Source organism: Salmo salar, unplaced genomic scaffold, assembly GCF_965601325.2.
Source record: "Salmo salar unplaced genomic scaffold, fSalSal1 ptg000436l, whole genome shotgun sequence".
Lineage (NCBI taxonomy): Eukaryota > Metazoa > Chordata > Actinopteri > Salmoniformes > Salmonidae > Salmo > Salmo salar.
In genome coordinates this window covers 588,054-605,112 of record NW_027675388.1, presented here as the reverse complement: position 1 = coordinate 605,112, position 17,059 = coordinate 588,054, and the positions used below count along the sequence as shown (strand labels likewise).

At 40.0% G+C, this 17,059-nt stretch overlaps 1 long non-coding RNA gene across 1 annotated transcript; it reads right to left on the bottom strand.

Annotated features, from left to right (window-relative positions):
* Positions 1 to 9,474: 9,474 nt before the first annotated feature.
* Positions 9,475 to 16,781, bottom strand: LOC145876139 (uncharacterized). The gene is made up of 3 exons (XR_014391436.1): positions 16,665 to 16,781; positions 14,588 to 14,671; positions 9,475 to 12,789 (listed from the first exon to the last, which is right to left on the bottom strand). It is a non-coding gene; the product is annotated as an uncharacterized LOC145876139 (long non-coding RNA).
* Positions 16,782 to 17,059: the final 278 nt, after the last annotated feature.

Below are 17,059 nucleotides of genomic sequence, written 5' to 3'. Positions count from 1 at the left end.
GAAAATATAAATTGAACATCCTGATTGGCTTTTCCTTCAGCCCAGTCCAGAATGAACTTCTGCACAGAGACTGTTTTTCCAATGCCAGCGACTCCCTTTGTCAGCACAGTTCTAATACGTTTGTCTTGTCCAGTTAAGAGTTTGAAGATGTCGTTACATTTGATTGCAGTCTCTGGTCTTGCTTGTTTCCTGGTTGTTGTCTCAATCTGTCTCAGCTCATGTTCATTATTGACCTCTCCTGTTCCACCCTCTGTGATGTAGAGCTCTGTGTAGATCTTATTGAGAAGTGTTGGGTTTCCTTGTTTAGCGATCCCCTCAAATACACATTGAAACTTCTTCTTTAGATTAGATTTGAGTTCACGTTGGCAAATCACAGCATGCTCATCTGAATGAAGAAATAACACAGAGGATATTAATATTACGTCTGTTGTAATGTCTACAGCATTGAAGGACTGTTAAAGTTTTAAAATAATAATTTCTTCTCTTAACTGACTGTATAAATGTGTAAATATTTTCTTAATGCATTACAGACTGGTGTGACTGATTCTATTATTATTGGTATTATTGATGGTATTATTAATGTTGTCTCTCTCTGTCTCTCTCTCTAAATTAATCAACACAACACATCCCTGCTGCTACTTGACGAGGTCACTAGGTGTTGTGTTAAGGCTGCTACAATATCATTGAGTTACACAGCTACTTTAGCTGGACTTTAGCTACAGCTTTTAAATGTTATAAAATAGCATTCAACATGAGGCAGACAGATCTTACTTTTCTCCAGTGTGTCAGCAAGCTCCTTCTGGTTCATTTTCCTCAGGACGTGCAGTGTGATCTTCAGAGCCCCCTCTCTGGCACTGCTCTCCTGCTTCTCATCTTCAGCATCCACCACTTCCTCATCCTGCTTCTGACTCTCAAAGCCTTCTGGGAGTTCAGGACCAAGAATCCTCTTGAACATCTTCAGCTCGTTCTTCACAAATGTTATAATATTCTCTTCAAGCAACTGAAATAAATCAAGTAAATAAGTTAAGCAAGAGAAGAAATGCTTTCTCACACTGATGAATGATTGACAGATCAACTTTACTTGAGGTAAACAAAAACAAATGTTCATAACAGGACCACATACACTGAATATGGAGGCCAGGTCTGTTTGATGACTCTGGGAAGACTGACCACTGAGAATCTCTGACTCTGATCTCTCCTGTTGGTTTCTGTGGACAAAACATGAGATTACATCTCCTCATCCAGGGAGTAAACACACACACACACACACACACACACACACACACACACACACACACACACACACACACACACACACACACACACACACACACACACACACACACACTCAGAGGGAATGTTGTGTTTGTTTAATATTGTTTTAGGACTATGAAAATAGACAAAAGGATTAGCCTATGGATTATGAAAATGGGAGATGAGAAATGACTAGAGACAGTGTTGTTTAACTCACTGACCATGACCCATGAGTTCTTCTTACCTTTGTTCAGTAGAAAAGTCTCCCTCACTAAAGGATATAGGTCGATACATAGACCGATCACTCTTCATGGACACACAGCTGGGTACAGGGGAGGCTGGTCTCTCCTGCTTGATTGGACTTCAACACAACAGAGACAAACATTACATGTCTCATCTACTCGGATCTCAGATGGGGAAACATAAGAAGAGTTTCATTCCAAAACGCTATATATCACATTTCAGAAATGTTCGTAAATTAGCTTCTATTGTTTAAAGAAATTATGAAAGAGATTGGCGTGTTTTTTTCACTATCTAATCATGACATGTGTCGGGTTGCGTCAATTCGAATCTGGTGTCAGATCAAAGAGAAACTCTGGTCTCTAGTTTCACAGCTGTTTATTAAGCTAAGTAAATAGTGATAAATACAATGTTCGTATATACGTGGTCACTGTAACACCAACAACGCAGGGCAGACAGAGAACTGAGTGACACATCCTTTGCTTTTCATTAAATACTCTGAGAGAGATAGTTCCCGCTCACTGCTGGCCTGTCAGAGGGAGGATGAGCGTGGTTTAAACTTACTCATCCTATCGTTGGCGTGCAGGCTGGTCCCAGCCTCTAGACGCATCTTTGTTGCCAAGCATAGTTGTCTTCCAGTTTATCTTCGTGTGTGTATCCGAGAGTCAGACACCAAAGGACAGTTTCTGCTTTTGTGCTACAGCTATCTTCCATTCTACCAGTCCCTCAAATACACCTGTCCTTGAGCGGCCCCACAACCAGGCATTGTGTGTGTGTGTCACGAGTCTACTCAGCCTACCCCCCAGTAACCCTCCAGTTAGTCACACATTATTATATGTAGCTCAATCCATGTTAGTACAATACAAACCTGTTATGTTTAACATTAGTTTACTCATAAGCTATGCATCACATTTAGTTTAGGAAAATATTATCCCAACACATGGGGTTGTTCAATAACATACATGTATTTGTTTAAAAATCATTTCAGAGAGACAAAAAATCATGTTTTTTTCAAAATGCTATATATCTGATTCACTCTCAGAGAAAATCAGTAGTACTGCTAGGTTATACACAGTAATAATATATATCTGCCTCTCAGAGAAATAAGTAGTACTGCTAGGTTTAATACAGTAATAATATATATCTGCCTCTCAGAGAAATCAGTAGTACTGCTAGGTTTTACACAGTAATAATATATATCTGTCTCACTCTCAGAGAAATCAGTAGTACTGCAAGGTTTAATACAGTAATAATATATATCTGCCTCTCAGAGAAATCAGTAGTACTGCTAGGTTTTACACAGTAATAATATATATCTGCCTCACTCTCAGAGAAATCAGTAGTACTGCTAGGTTTAACACAGTAATAATATACATCTCCCTCACTCTCAGAGAAATCAGTAGTACTGCTAGGTTTAATACAGTAATAATATATATCTGCCTCACTCTCAGAGAAATCAGTAGTACTGCTAGGTTTAATACAGTAATAATATATACCTGCCTCTCAGAGAAATCAGTAGTACTGCTAGGTTTAACACAGTAATAATATATATCTGCCTCACTCTCAGAGAAATCAGTAGTACTGCTAGGTTTAACACAGTAATAATATATATCTGTCTCTCAGAGAAATCAGTAGTACTGCTAGGTTTAACACAGTAATAATATATATCTGTCTCACTCTCAGAGAAATCAGTAGTACTGCTAGGTTTAATAATACAGTAATAATATATATCTGCCTCTCAGAGAAATCAGTAGCACTGCTAGGTTTAATACAGTAATAACATATATCTGCCTCACTCTCAGAGAAATCAGTAGTACTGCTAGGTTTTACATAGTAATAATATAAATCTGCCTCACTCTCAGAGAAATCAGTAGTACTGCTAGGTTTAACACAGTAATAATATATATCTGCCTCTCAGAGAAATCAGTAGTACTGCTAGGTTTAACACAGTAATAATATATATCTCCCTCACTCTCAGAGAAATCAGTAGTACTGCTAGGTTTAACACAGTAATAATATATATCTGCCTCACTCTCAGAGAAATCAGTAGTACTGCTAGGTTTTAACACAGTAATAATATATATCTGTCTCACTCTCAGAGAAATCAGTAGTACTGCTAGGTTTAATACAGTAATAATATATATCTGCCTCTCAGAGAAATCAGTAGTACTGCTAGGTTTAACACAGTAATAATATATATCTGCCTCACTCTCAGAGAAATCAGTAGTACTGCTAGGTTTAATACAGTAATAATATATATCTGCCTCACTCTCAGAGAAATCAGTAGTACTGCTAGGTTTAACACAGTAATAATATATATCTGCCTCACTCTCAGAGAAATCAGTAGTACTGCTAGGTTTTACACAGTAATAATATATATCTGTCTCACTCTCAGAGAAATCAGTAGTACTGCTAGGTTTAATACAGTAATAATATATATATCTGCCTCTCAGAGAAATCAGTAGTACTGCTAGGTTTAACACAGTAATAATATAGATCTGCCTCAGAGAAATCAGTAGTACTGCTAGGTTTAACAAAGTAATAATATAGATCTGCCTCACTCTCAGAGAAATCAGTAGTACTGCTAGGTTTTACACAGTAATAATATATATCTGCCTCACTCTCAGAGAAATCAGTAGTACTGCTAGGTTTAACACAGTAATAATATATATCTCCCTCACTCTCAGAGAAATCAGTAGTACTGCTAGGTTTAATACAGTCATAATATATATCTGCCTCACTCTCAGAGAAATCAGTAGTACTGCTAGGTTTAATACAGTAATAATATATATCTGCCTCTCAGAGAAATCAGTAGTACTGCTAGGTTTAACACAGTAATAATATATATCTGCCTCACTCTCAGAGAAATCAGTAGTACTGCTAGGTTTAACACAGTAATAATATATATCTGTCTCTCAGAGAAATCAGTAGTACTGCTAGGTTTAACACAGTAATAATATATATCTGCCTCACTCTCAGAGAAATCAGTAGTACTGCTAGGTTTAACACAGTAATAAGCCAGCAGTACTGTATCATTTTAATCATTTTAGTCAATAAGATTTTTGCAACGTAAGCTTAACTTTCTGAACATTCGAGACATGTAGTCCACTTGTCATTCCAATCTCCTTGCGTTAGCGTAGCCTCTTCTGTAGCCTGTCAACTATGTGTCTGTCTATCCCTGTTCTCTCCCCTCTGCACAGGCCATACAAACGCTTCACACCACGTGGCCGCTGCCACTCTAACCTGGTGGTCCCAGCACGCACGACCCACGTGGAGTTGTAGGTCTCCGGCAGCCTCTGGAACTGCTGGTCTGCGGCCAACAAGGCAGAGTTCATCTCAGCCTATCCTACCCTCCAGTCCCTCGACTTCTTGGCGCTGACGGAAACGTGGATTACCACAGATAACACTGCTACTCCTACTGCTCTCTTCTCGTCTGCCCACGTGTTCTCGCACACCCCGAGAGCTTCTGGTCAGCGGGGTGGTGGCACTGGGATCCTCATCTCTCCCAAGTGGACATTCTCTCTTTCTCCCCTGACCCATCTGTCTATCGCCTCCTTTGAATTCCATGCTGTCACAGTTACCAGCCCTTTCAAGCTTAACATCCTTATCGCCCTCCAGGTTCCCTTGGAGAGTTCATCAATGAGCTTGACGCCTTGATAAGTTCCTTTCCTGAGGATGGCTCACCTCTCACAGTTCTGGGTGACTTTAACCTGTTATGGCTAGGGGGCAGTATTTTCACAGACGGATAAAAAACGTACCCGATTTAATCTGATTAGTACTCCTGCCCAGAAACTAGAATATGCATATAATTATTAGCTTTGGATAGAAAACACTCCAAAGTTTCTAAAACTGTTTGAATGGTGTCTGTGAGTATAACAGAACTCATTTGGCAGGCCAAAACCTGAGAAGATTTCATGCAGGAAGTGGCCTGTCTGACAAGGTGTCGTTCTTCTTGTCTCTGTTTATTGAAGAGTGAGGATCTTAGCTGTCCCGTGACACTTCCTACGGCTGCCATAGGCTCTCAGAAGGCGGCAAAACGCTGAATCGTGGCTTTGCAGGCTCTGGCTGAAACAAAGTAGCGCGTTTGGGTAGTGGCTGGTTACAGTACTGTGAGACTCAGGCTCGTGCCCGCGTCGACCGAAAGCTTTGTTTTCTTTCCTCTGTTTAGCTAAATGGACATTCCCGGTCGGAATATTATCGCTTTTTTACGAGAAAAATGGCATAAAAATGGATTTTAACCAGCGGTTGACATGCTTCGAAGTACGGTAATGGAATATTTCGATTTTTTTTGTCAAGAATTCCCCCATGTTCACGACCCTTCTTTACCATTCGGATAGTGTCTGGGACGCACGAACAAAACGCCGCTATTCGGATATAACGATGGACTATTTTGGAACAAACCAACATTTGTTATTGAAGTAGCAGTCCTGGGAGTGCAATCTGACGAAGACAACAAAAGGTAATCAAACTTTTATAATAGTAAATCTGATATTGGTGAGTGCTAAACTTGCCGGGTGTCTAAATAGCTAGCCCGTGATGTCTGGGCTATGTACTTAGAATATTGCAAAATGTGCTTTCACCAAAAAGCTATTTTAAAATCGGACATATCGAGTGCATAGACGAGTTCTGTATCTATAATTCTTAAAATAATTGTTATGCTTTTTGTGAACGTTTATCGTGAGTAATTTAGTAAATTGTTAGCAAATTCCCCGGAAGTTTGCGGGGGGTATGCTAGTTCTGAACGTCACATGCTAATGTAAAAAGCTGTTTTTTGATATAAATATGAACTTGATTGAACAAAACATGCATGTATTGTATAACATAATGTCCTAGGGTTGTCATCTGATGAAGATCATCAAAGGTTAGTGGTGCATTTAGCTGTCTTCTGGGTTTTTGTGACATTATATGCTAGCTTGAAAAATGGGTGTCTGATTATTTCTGGCTTGGTACTCTGCTGACATAATCTAATGTTTTGCTTTCGCTGTAAAGCCTTTTTGAAATCGGACAGTGTGGTTAGATAAAGGAGAGTCTTGTCTTTAAAATGCTGTGAAATAGTCATATGTTTGAAAAATTGAAGTTTTTGTATTTTTGGGGAATTTGTAATTCGCGCCACGCCCATCATTGGATATTGGAGCAGGTGTTCCGCTAGCGGAACGTCTAGATGTAAGAGCCGCCCTACATCTACCTTTGACTCATTCCTCTCTGCCTCCTTCTTTCCACTCCTCTCCTCTTTTGACCTCACCCTCTCACCTTCCCCCCCACTCACAAGGCAGGCAATACGCTTGATCTCATCTTTACTAGATGCTGTTCTTCCACTAATCTCATTGCAACTCCCCTCCAAGTCTCCGACCACTACCTTGTATCCTTTTCCCTCTTGCTCTCATCCAACACTTCTCACTCTGCCCCTACTCGGATGGTATTGCGCCGTCCCAACCTTCACTCTCTCTCCCCGCTACTCTCTCCTCTTCCATCCTATCATCTCTTCCCTCTGCTCAAACCTTCTCCAACCTATCTCCTGATTCTGCCTCCTCAACCCTCCTCTCCTCCCTTTCTGCATCCTTTGACTCTCTATGTCCCCTATCCTCCAGGCCGGCTCGGTCCTCCCCTCCTGCTCCGTGACTCGACGACTCATTGCGAGCTCACAGAACAGGGCTCCGGGCAGCCGAGCGGAAATGGAGGAAAACTCGCCTCCCTGCTGACCTGGCATCCTTTCACTCCCTCCTCTCTTCATTTTCCTCTTCTGTCTCTGCTGCTAAAGCCACTTTCTACCACTCTAAATTCCAAGCATCTGCCTCTAACCCTAGGAAGCTCTTTGCCACCTTCTCCTCCCTCCTGAATCCTCCCCCCCCCCCTCCTCCCTCTCTGCGGATGACTTCGTCAACCATTTTGAAAAGAAGGTCGACAACATCCGATCCTCGTTTGCCAAGTCAAACGACACCGCTGGTCCTGCTCACACTGCCCTACCCTGTGCTTTGACCTCTTTCTCCCCTCTCTCGCCAGATAAAATCTTGCGTCTTGTGACGGCCGGCCGCCCAACAACCTGCCCGCTTGACCCTATCCCCTCCTCTCTTCTCCAGACCATTTCCGGAGACCTTCTCCCTTACCTCACCTCACTCATCAACTCATCCTTGACCGCTGGTTAAGTCCCTTCCGTCTTCAAGAGAGCGAGAGTTGCACCCCTTCTGAAAAAACCTACACTCGATCCCTCCGATGTCAACAACTACAGACCAGTATCCCTTCTTTCTTTTCTCTCCAAAACTCTTGAACGTGCCGTCCTTGGCCAGCTCTCCTGCTATCTCTCTCAGAATGACCTTCTTGATCCAAATCAGTCAGGTTTCAAGACTGGTCATTCAACTGAGACTGCTCTTCTCTGTGTCACGGAGGTGCTCCGCACTGCTAAAGCTAACTCTCTCTCCTCTGCTCTCATCCTTCTAGACCTATCGGCTGCCTTTGATACTGTGAACCATCAGATCCTCCTCTCCACCCTCTCCGAGTTGGGCATCCCCGGCGCGGAACACGCTTGGATTGCGTCCTACCTGACAGGTCGCTCCTACCAGGTGGCGTGGCGAGAATCTGTCTCCGCACCACGTGCTCTCACCACTGGTGTCCCCCAGGGCTATGTTCTAGGCCCTCTCCTATTCTCGCTATACACCAAGTCACTTGGCTCTGTCATATCCTCACATGGTCTCTCCTATCATTGCTATGCAGACGACACATAATTAATCTTCTCCTTTCCCCCTTCTGATAACCAGGTGGCGAATCGCATCTCTGCATGTCTAGCAGACATATCAGTGTGGATGACGGATCACCACCTCAAGCTGAACCTCGGCAAGACGGAGCTGCTCTTCCTCCCGGGGAAGGACTGCCTGTTCCATGATCTCGCCATCACGGTTGACAACTCCATTGTGTCCTCCTCCCAGAGTGCTAAGAACCTTGGCGTGACCCTGGACAACACCCTGTCGTTCTCCACTAACATCAAGGCGGTGACCCGATCCTGTAGGTTCATGCTCTACAACATTCGCAGAGTACGACCCTGCCTCACACAGGAAGCAGCGCAGGTCCTAGTCCAGGCACTTGTCATCTCCCGTCTGGGTTACTGCAACTCGCTGTTGGCTGGGCTCCCTGCCTGTGCCATGAAACCCCTAAAACTCATCCAGAACACCGCAGCCCGTCTAGTGTTCAACCCAAGTTCTCTCACGCCACCCCGCTCCTCCGCTCTCTCCACTGGCTTCCAGTTGAAGCTCGCATCCGCTACAAGACCATGGTGCTTGCCTACGGAGCTGTGAGGGGAACGGCACCTCCGTACCTTCAGGCTCTGATCAGGCCCTACACCCAAACAAGGGCACTGCGTTCATTCACCTCTGGCCTGCTCGCCTCCCTACCTCTGAGGAAGCACAGTTCCCGCTCAGCCCAGTCAAAACTGTTCGCTGCTCTGGCACTCCAATGGTGGAACAAGCTCCCTCACAACACCAGGACAGCGGAGTCAATCACCACCTTCCGGAGACACCTGAAACCCCACCTCTTTAAGGAATACATGGGATAGGATAAAGTAATCCTCTTAACCCCCCCCCCCCCTTAAAAGGTTTAGATGCACTATTGTAAAGTGGTTGTTCCACTGGATATCATAAGGTGAATGCACCAATTTGTAAGTCGCTCTGGATAAGAGCGTCTGCTAAATGACTTAAATGTAAATGTAAATGTAATGTAAATGTAATAATATATATCTGCCTCACTCTCAGAGAAATCAGTAGTACTGCTAGGTTTAACACAGTAATAATATATATCTGTCTCTCAGAGAAATCAGAAGGACTGCTAGGTTTAACACAGTAATAATATATATCTGCCTCTCAGAGAAATCAGTAGTACTGCTAGGTTTAATACAGTAATATTATATATCTGCCTCACTCTCAGAGAAATCAGTAGTACTGCTAGGTTTAATACAGTAATAATATATATCTGCCTCTCAGAGAAATCAGTAGTACTGCTAGGTTTAATACAGTAATATTATTATGATTCATGTTTATAATTACCTGGTTTTTTGCTCATGTTTTGAAATTATACTTAATTAATATAACGATTATCAATAAGCCTGAACATTAATTCAGTCATCTCTGGTCGAGAAAAACGTATTTTCCCAGTACATTCATCAACCAGCATCTACCTGCTCTGCCTTCTCGCACATGAAGTCAACTCAGCCCCGCTAAAAAGCTGGTGTCTTCACTTCACTCTCGCCTTCTCAAGGGGCATGTTGAGGTAAATTTACTAACCGGGAGGGTTGAATGATGTAATTTATTGGTGGGCTGGAAGACGCACTCTTGTCTTTTCTATTCCGAGGTTGTTTACTCCCAATATCAAATATTAACATGTTTTTTTACAATGTATGTATACTGAGGTTGTGGTTCTGACTTGTGATTATCTACCCGGGTTCAATACCTCACTATTTACACCTCACTATTCAATACCTCACTATTTTTGTTTCTCTCCCTAAAGCAACACAGCCCTAATACAAGATATATAGCTAACTAAAGTCATGTTAATGAGTGACCATTTCAGAAAATCATGGGACATATTGTCTGTGGTTGCATGCTATTTTATGTCAATCATGTTGCTGCTTGTAGCCTATAACTGATGCTTCGTGGTCTTATGCTGCCATCTATTGGAAATATTTAGCAATTAAAAGTAATTAATTTACTTACAGACATTGGTGAGGCAGTTGGTGAGGCAGAAATAAAGTGTATTTTTCTGGTTAATTCCTTAGATCAGTCTCAAACCTGCCCCACCTATCCCACACCAATTGATGGACTTTCACATAGAGGTTACTAGGTCACCAAGTTCAAACCACATTAGTTTTATTTTTTCAAAGGTGGCTTGTTTATCAAATGTTCTGCCTTGCAATAATAATGTAATAAAATAACAAAACAAAAACAGCAAAACACTTAGACAGGTTTTGATTAACAAAATAATCAAAATGCTATTTTGTACTATAATGGTATTTACTAACATATTATTACTAAAACCGTTTCTAAAAGAATTAGGGTTAAGGCTAAAATAGGTAATACGTAGGGTAAGATGCTGATGTAAAAAGGGCTTTATAAATACATTTGATTGATTGTTAGGTTCAGGGTTTTTAAGGCAAAAAACATTCTGGGTTTATAGCTCTCTTACTCCTCCCTGTGGCCTTCTGTGGGTACTACATAACTCATTCACGACACCTGCTGGGCTCATAATCTGAGGTAGCAACTGCGTCAGATCTACAAATCAATGAGCTAGACCTGTCCATTTGGTTTGCAAATCAGTGAACCTGCGCAGCATTCACTCAATCAGATGCCCACGACCAAAGATTACGATGCATATCAAATTACCCAGCAGCCATTTAGAAACAACAAGTCATCAAAAAAAGTGTTATTTCTTAATAAAAAAATGTCTTCTGGCTGTTTAAATCAGACACATCTTGAAAAAGAGGGCAGGGACATTGTTTGGTTGGTATACCTATTTCTGAAAACAAATATGGTTAACCATGACCAGAAAATGTTTAATGTTTTATTGGTATGCGCCACCCATCACTAGGACTGTGGGTCACCATAGCACCAAGTAGCCGTAGTAGTAATAACTTACCTGAGGTAAGCATACATGTTTAAGGTACAGTGGATTACATTAGTAATATTTACATTGTTATTTATTATGTAAAACAAACATGTTTTTTTGTAACAATATTTTGGATCTGGGCCCATATTCTCAAAGTGTCTCAGAGTAGAAAATTGGTCGTGTCAGTGCTGAGAATAAAGTCATTTTACACTTATGGGTATAAATTAAAGCTATGCATGAAGTCTCATGTACCACCGAGTCGGTAGATATTTAGGACACCTTGTGAGCTGCTGTACCACATGTAAATGCTTTGTACTAGTTCAAATTAATGTTTGATATTTCTATATGATCAATCCATAAATAATATAGACCTTCATACAACAGTATGTCTTGTGCTTTTGACAATGATTTATGTATAATAATTATAACAGGTCATACCATTTATGTTTGCATAGCATTTTGTCTTCATTTTGGAAGATGAACTGATGCTTATTTCTGAAAAGTAACTCAGGTTTTCACCCAGCGGCTAAGGAGTTGGAGCTGTGGCAGGAGTTGGACCTGTGGCCTAAAGGTGGCTGGTTCAAATCCCAGGCCAGGCGAGGGAAAAAAAACGCCAGAAGTGAACTGATGACTGGAAGGCTGCTGGGTTCACATCCTCTAAACATTCACCTTCCGTTGATCAGAACTCTAGAGGTTCTTCTTCACTGAACCCCAAAATATATATCACTTTTAGTGATTCCATATATTAAGGAAGTGATAGAAGCCTTTTTGGTTCTATAAGGAACCTTCTTTTCTAAGAGTGTATAATAAACACGTTTTTCTTTTGATTACTTAATTATCTACATCATGCTATTTCAAGATATCCCTTTGGAGCGCAACATCACATTGTTAAAAAATAATCCTAAATTGGGCGTGGCTATAAATTAGGCAAATTGAAGGCATCTCGGGCGTAATCTGTGTTCGATGAAAATGAACATTGTATGCGACGTTGTAGGCAACATTATTGGCAAGGGACTTGATGCCTACTATGCCAAAGCTATTTAGAGTTGTTAAACGGGTGTGAAGAGTGTGGTGATATAACGGGAATATTGTCAAAATTCTTATTGTAACAACGATCAGAATTGGTAAAGAAAATATGTATTCCATTATATTAGGCAATAATTAAGAGCAGGCAAAGTGGTCGTGTCATGTGAAAATTCTATCAAATGTGGTACATTGTAACGAGTACATTCAGGGTGCCGTGGAGCCCCTGCAGTACCTCCACAGACCCCGGATTGAGAACCCCTGATTTAGCAGATGCTCTTTCTTATCCAGAGAGATTTACAGTAAGTGCATTCATCTAAAGATATCTAGGTGAGACAATCACATATCCCAGTCAGATATACAGGATACCAACATTCCATTCCTGTTAAACAATGGATATATTGCGTTTTGCAATAAAAAATTAATAATAATACACATCTAAAAACTATGAATTAAAAATCTGAGAACGGTAATATTGAAGGTCCCATAAGCAGCCATTTATGATTAAAAAAACAAATGTGAAAATTTTTGGAAATGGCATTTTTGAAAAAAACTCTTAATAATTCTTAAACAAAATTGTCATCTCACCTCTTAGATTTGGTGTCATGTTCCCCAGAGAGACTCATTTTAGAGGCAGGGCCCCCCTCCACTCTCTCCCCAGAGAGACTCATTTTAGAGCACTGACCCCTAAACAGAGATCCAGCATGTTGGTTGTGGTTGACACAGTAATTCTTGAATGTCAATTGTTATCATTTAATAATTATCTCTTATAAAACATTTACTTAACAGACATATCAAAACAGTCAGGTGATTTAATGCAATCACATGAATATGTAGTTGTAAAATTTCATCTCCTTGGTAACTGTCAATAATAATAAGTCACTGTATGTTAAGGTAGTTATAGACAGTACAGCAACAATAATAATAACAATAATAATAATAATAATAAGTCACTGTTTGTTGAGGTAGTTATAGACAGTACAGCAACAATAATAATAATAATAATAATAATAATAATAATAATAATAATAATAATAATAATAAGTCACTGTTTGTTAAGGTAGTTATAGACAGTACAGCAACAATAATAATAATAATAATAATAATAATAATAATAATAATAATAATAATAATAATAATAATAATAATAATAAGTCACTGTTTGTTAAGGTAGTTATAGACAGTACAGCAACAATAATAATAATAATAATAATAATAATAATAATAATAATAATAATAATAATAATAATAATAAGTCACTGTTTGTTAAGGTAGTTATAGACAGTACAGCAACAATAACAATAATAATAATAATAATAATAATAATAATAATAATAATAATAATAATAATAATAAGTCACTGTTTGTTAAGGTAGTTATAGACAGAACAGCAACAATAATAATAATAATAATAATAATAATAATAAGTCACTGTTTGTTAAGGTAGTTATAGACAGTACAGCAACACAAGGCCATGTCTCACACGTATTTGTATTCACTAACAGTAGACTATTTATTGTCTTCCAATCTGTTCTTTTCTAAACGTATCTGAGAATGTAGACAGAAGGGCTAAAACGGACATGATTGATCTGAGGGGGAAATCATTATATTATGTAAAGTAGGCTAGGTTATAATATATAATGGCGTTTTGTTAGTGATATGCAGATCAAGGTCTATACCTCGGCTATAGCCTACATATCATAGATGACCAGTCTAAACCTGTTCAGATCAAGATAATGTTATAGTCCTACCAGTAGCAGGACAGAGAATGTACTGTATATAACCTACATATCATAGATGACCAGTCTAAACCTGTTCAGATCAACATAATGTTATAGTCCTACCAGTAGCAGGACAGAGAATGTACTGTATATAACCTATATATCATAGATGACCAGTCTAAACCTGTTCAGATCAACATAATGTTATAGTCCTACCAGTAGCAGGACAGAGAATGTACTGTATATAACCTACATATCATAGATGACCAGTCTAAACCTGTTCAGATCAACATAATGTTATAGTCCTACCAGTAGCAGGACAGAGAATGTACTGTATATAACCTACATTTCATAGATGACCAGTCTAAACCTGTTCAGATCAACATAATGTTATAGTCCTACCCATTGGCGAAAATCTGATATCAACTTTGGAGGGGACAATTACATGAAATTTTCTCAAGAGCAATTCCTGAGGGGGACACCAAAAGTAGTGCTGTAACACATAGCCTACATTGTAATATGGTAAATGTATATTGAGGAACCAAAGAAATAAGGTGTTTGCCGTACTCCTAACTACCAGTACCCAAAACTACACAACTAATCACAACAGCAATACCATTGCCTTTAACAAATCTTAGTTCAGTCACCAGTTTAAGTTGAGAGTGGAGGTATCCATGGCATTTTCCAATTATGTTCCTATTATACAAGTAAAAAAAATGGAGAACCTTTCATAATGTTGACAAACAAAGACTCAACAAACTTACCTGAGACTCCCTGTCTCTGCCAGTCTGTCCCTGCATATCTGTCCCCAACTCTGCTGTCTGTGTGCCATCTGTTGCCTGCTCTGCCTAATGACATCATTGTGAAACATTTCTATTAGCATTTCACTTCTTTCTTATGAACATTTTATCAACTAGTCTTTGAGATATTAGGCTACTAGGGTTTTTACTATACGTTTGGTGTATTGAAAAATACTCTGATGTCCGTCTTTTATTTTTCTGCCATTTTTCTACCTGGCTGGCTGGCTACACACACACACACAGTGTGTAGGTTATTTACAGTAGGAGATGGGCTTCTATCATCTTATCTTTTATCATTCTATTTGGGCTTCGATCTAAAAGGTAGCTAGCAAATGTGAAACGGATTAAAATGACAAGAGTTGACAGCTGTATGAGTTCACCATTTACACATTATATGCTGCAACCTTTTGTAATTTTAATAGTTTGTTTCATATTGGCTGGCTTCCAACAATAGCTGAATTTGCAAAGCAAGCGAGCACCAATTCAGTTTCAGTGGTGTTTGCTATAATCTTTGCTACCCGGGTTAAATAAAGGTGAAATAAAATAAATAAATAAAAGTTAACTTGTGACAATTTAGCTTTTGCAACGAGACCATTAAATATATTTAAGACAATGGTAGAAGAGAGTGTAGTTCTGTTCAGTTTGGATTTCAGTTTATCGCTAACCTTATCACAGGGACTTTGAAGCACTAACTTACATCATCTGCATGCAGATTCCATCTTTGACGACGCCACATAAATGGAATAGGTACTAGCTAGCTTAATAGTTAATATTTGCGCGCTAGCTCTGCATAATCAGCTAGTGTGTGTGCGCGATTGACTGGATTAACCTCACGTCAGTTACGTGCATTGAGTGCCTTTCAGACAATAGATACGACCTCTCTGTTACCTAGCAAGCTAAGGAACTGGCAGTGGATCAAACCATTGTGAGGCATTGTCGTGTGTCCCCCGTCCCCCCCGGGATTTCCGTCCCTGGTCCTACCAGTAGCAGGACAGAGAATGTACTGTATATAACCTACATATCATAGATGACCAGTCTAAACCTGTTCAGATCAACATAATGTTATAGTCCTACCAGTAGCAGGACAGAGAATGTACTGTACATAACCTACATATCATAGATGACCAGCCTAAACCTGTTCAGATCAGTTCACATAATGTTATAGTCCTACCAGTAGCAGGACAGAGAATGTACTGTATATAACCTACATATCATAGATGACCAGTCTAAACCTGTTCAGATCAACATAATGTTATAGTCCTACCAGTAGCAGGACAGAGAATGTACTGTATATAACCTACATATCATAGATGACCAGTCTAAACCTGGTAGGGTTACACTACAACCCTGTTTCTGGAGCGCTACCCTCCGGTAGGGTTACACTACAACCCTGTTCCTGGAGCGCTACCCTCCGGTAGGGTTTCACTACAACCCTGTTCCTGGAGCGCTACCCTCCGGTAGGGTTACACTCCAACCCTGTTTCTGTAGCGCTACCCTCCGGTAGGGTTTTACTCCAACTCTGTTCCTGGAGCGCTACCCTCCGGTAGGGTCTCACTCCAACCTTGTTCCTGGAGCGCTACCCTCCGGTAGGGTCTCACTACAACCACAGCTGTAACTAACCTGATTTATCTTATAAACCAACTAATTATTTTAATCAGGTGACTAGTTTTGAATAGGAATGAAAACCTACAGGATGGTATCTCTCCAGGAACAGGATCGGAGAGCCCTGTTTTAGAAGATGTATAAAATCCATCCTCCAATTCTTTCTGACTATTCAGCTTCAGCTAACCGTGCTAAAATCTTATTAGAAATCAGTTTTTTTTGTAACAGTAACGTTACCATTTACCTGGTAATTAAATATAATTTATTTAGAATTGATCAGAATAATGTTTATTGTATTCTCAAATTGAAAGTGCTCCCTCGCGCTCCTCAGCACTACACCCATGGTGATAAGAGATCATAGATCAAACCTACTCTTGACTATTAAATGTCTGACTACGACCTAACTTTATAATAGTGTGTAAGTAGCTTCTAGACTTACCAGTCTGCTCGTCTTTCCTTCAAATCAATACTTTTACCCGACTTCTGTTGCCGAGAAATGTGCGCCACAGTTTCAACATCCATTTCGTACGTGCATTAGCCCACGAACTTCCTTTCAACTTCATGAGGAAATGACATAACAGAATTCCTAAACCCAGAGACCAACATCCCGAGTCTACCGGGACCGCTGGGGAAGCAGACTGTAGGAAGTAGACCGATGCTGTGATTTGGGGTTTGAGAAGTCAGAAGTGAAAAATTCCTCCTTAGTTGTACATTTTCTCTAAATCTAAAGGCAAAACCTAGATTGGAGCCAATGTCTTAAGTATTTCAACATGTTATTACTCCAACTTCGTGAAAGAGACAAACTGACACGTTATTATTTTAGTCAAAAACGAC